The 3,398-nt window shown below is 37.2% G+C and overlaps 1 pseudogene; it reads right to left on the bottom strand.

Annotated features, from left to right (window-relative positions):
- Positions 1-1,053: 1,053 nt before the first annotated feature.
- LOC116101247 lies at positions 1,054-1,737 on the bottom strand (annotated as a pseudogene).
- Between the last annotated feature and the right edge of the window lie 1,661 nt (positions 1,738-3,398).

Below are 3,398 nucleotides of genomic sequence, written 5' to 3'. Positions count from 1 at the left end.
AGACAGCTACAGTGCATTATGCTGTAGAGAGCAGGGCTGTAGCTAACCCGGCCGGAGCTCAATTTCCAGCAGCCACAAGATGGCTCACAGCCTTCTGTACAGCTACAATGTACTCATACACATAAAATAAATAAATTAAAAAAAAAAAACCAGAGTTAGAAACAGATGCAAATCCTGATACGGAAGCACCTAGGACACTAAACATAAGACCAGAAGTGAACCCCATCTTGTTATATTACAGTCAAAATACTAAATATAAGAGATGAATAAAATATATTGAAAGCAGCAAGAGAATAGCATCATATATAAGGCAGGTCCATCAGAATGACAGATTTTTTTTCAAACTGGAACTTTAAAATCCAAAAAGACTTGGAATGATGTATTTCAAGTTCTGAAAGTTTACAACTGCCAGTCCAGATTATGATACCTAGCAAAGCTATCTGTTATATTTGAAGGTAAAGTAAAAATGTTTCATGATAAAAATAGGCTATTGGTAGTTATGATCATTAAGACAGCTCTACAGAAGATGAAGATGCTAGAAGGAATCTCTTTTTTTAATTGTATTTACTTAGAAGCATACAGAATATCAACAAAACAGTTGCTTTTTTTTTTTTAGTTTGCAATTACAGAGTGCTATTCAGTTAACAGAACAAGAATTATCTTCATATAAGCTGCATCAGAGACAACTGAAGATGAAAAAAAAAAACGCCAAAAATTAAACCTAAAGAAAACAAAAACCAAACTACTGTTCCCATAAATAACTAATTTGTGCTGTGCACCAACAAGGACATGCTTTAAATTTCTATGCCAATTTACAACCCCCTGACTGTACCAGGAAAGGTTAGTGGCTATTGAAAGTACCACCAGGACTGGGCTATCCAAAGACACATTTGCTAGTGTGTTAACTATACAAAAAAAAAAAAAAGATACTGTACAATTTAAAAGCAAATTTTACACAGCCTTACATTTCAAATTTTTTCTTTAAAAGGAGTAAGTTGTGTACAGGGGGTTAAATGCTTTATAGACAAGAAAAAAAACTGTGCTAGGACCAACTTATTCATCATCATCTTCTTTATCTTCATCTTTCTCTTCTTTCTACTCTTCCTCATCCTCTTCATTCTCCTAATCATCTTCCTCTTCTTTCTTTATTTTGCTCTTTTCAGCCTTGATCGCCCCTGTTTTCATTGCATCATGTTTTCTCTTAGTTCTGTAGGCAGCAATATCCTTCTTGAATTTCTTCAGATTGGCAGGCTTTTTCTCGTAGGGCTATGTGTCATCCACTGCAGCATTGTTCAAAATCTCTCCTAGTTTCTTTGCAACATCACCAATTGGATAAGCCAGGATGCTTACCTTCGATTTTGGGGTGGTACTCAGAACAGAACAAGAAGAAGGCTGAAAGAGGCCTCTTGGGTGTATTGGGGTCCTTAGAACAGAACAAGAGGAAGGCTGAAGAAAGCCTCTTGAACTTCTTTTTGGTCTCCCCATTGAGGGGGATGTAAGTTTTCATTTTTCATTCATAACGAGCCTTGTCAGCCTTTGCCGTATTTTCAAATTTTCCCTTTTCTTTAGCATACACGGTCTTCCACTTCTCTGAGCACTGTCTTGGAGAACTCTTGAGAAGTTGACAGAAGCATCCGGGTTCTGCTTCTTGTGCTCCTCCTGACAGGTTTGCACAAAGAATGCATATGAAGACTTTTTGCCTCTCTGCTTGTTAGGTTCTCCTTTGGGCAAAGGATTTTAGTTGATTTTCTTCTGTGAGGCACAGAGTTGCCAGTGCCTGTCCAGTTCTTGCTTGCTCAGGCACTGTCTCTATGGAGCCCAATGTATGCCTAGAAGGACTCTTTAAACTGAAGAAAATCTCTACTCAGAAGGCCACATGGAAGAATAAATTATGTTAAGATAATACTAAATATAAAGAAAGAGAGAAAAAGTCAAACACTCTAGAATCAACCAAATGGCAAAAATCAATATACAACTTTCAATAATGAATTTGAATATGAATAGGGTCAATTTTTCCAATCAAAATGCAAATGCTAGTAGATTAGATTCAAGCAAATGGATTGATGGAACAAGCAGGTGCTTCTGGTCTTTTTCATTTTGTTTTGTTTATTTGTTTTTAAACACGTCATATTTTCTTTGAATAAGTGTCCTTATGTGGTAGCCACAGCTGAAGCCTGGGTTCTCTGAACACAGTCTCCTTCCAGATGTCAGGAGTCAAATAACTGTAGGTATTAGAGATAGCCACCGACATGACCACTGTAGGAGCCAATAGTGATTCACTGGTCAGTCTAAGCCTGCTTCTTCACTGGCATGAGTTTTAGAACTTTATCCTTTAGGGATGCTCCAAAGAAAACCCAATAATTTCTGATTCTGGAATGAGCAGGGAAATCAGGAAGTTCTCCTCCAGGAACTAGATCTTCATGTTCTTGACCAGGCAACCTAGCTTGGTGACTGGGATGCACTTCTTGTCTTTAGCTCTACCACCACAAGCCCCACAGAATCAATAGTCAGCACTGTCTAAGAAGCCCAGTCTCCTAAGCTCAGCTCAGGTTCTCTGTGCCCTTCTGCTGTACCAGCCTCATCATCTGCCATTTGGTGTTTTCCAAAAAAAGGAAGTATGTTCTTAAAACCACTTTGAGATTCCATCTCACTTAATTCTGAAAGGCTATTATCAAGAAAAGAAATGATAGCAAATACTGGTGAGGATGTGGAGTAGAAGTGTTTGCCAACTTTTTGTGCGAGGTAATCAATTGGTATAGGCACCATGGAAGTCATTGTGGAAGTGTCTCAAAAGGTTAAAAATAAAATAAAAATCATATGATCCAGATGTAGCATGAGTGGATATATATCCGAAGGACTCCATATTCTTTTACAGGCACACTTGAATATTTATGTTCATTGCTGCTCTGTGCAAAATAGTTAGGAAGTAGAATCAACCTAGATGTCTACAAACTGATGAATTAATAATGACATGAATGAATAATAATATAATACATATATGTGATGGAATTTTGCTCAGTTGCAAGGAAAACTTGAAATGAAATTTTTCAGGAAAACAGATGGGAGTAGAAAATATTATACTAAGTGCTATAGCCCTGGCTCAGAAAGACAAATGTCACATTTTTTTCATATATAAACCATAGCCTTGAAATTTTATATATGTGTGTTTAATCTGGAGATTTCTAGAACTAGTGACGTGAGAAAGGACCATGAGAGTAGGCAGGGAAGAGGTATAAAGGAGTGAGAGGTAGTAGGAGACATATAAAAGTTGAAGTGATTTATCTCTACTTCCTGGTTGTTAACAGTTTAAGTAAGTTTGGCATGAGGGCTAGGAGAGAGGAAGGAATATGGTGTGTTAGCCAAAATAAATATGGATTAATAACCATTACAGAAACACA

The sequence above is a fragment of the Mastomys coucha genome, unplaced genomic scaffold, assembly GCF_008632895.1.
Source record: "Mastomys coucha isolate ucsf_1 unplaced genomic scaffold, UCSF_Mcou_1 pScaffold21, whole genome shotgun sequence".
In the NCBI taxonomy this organism is placed as follows: Eukaryota; Metazoa; Chordata; class Mammalia; order Rodentia; family Muridae; genus Mastomys; species Mastomys coucha.
The sequence above is the reverse complement of the archived record's forward strand: the minus strand, read 5'-3'. Positions and strand labels throughout refer to the sequence as shown.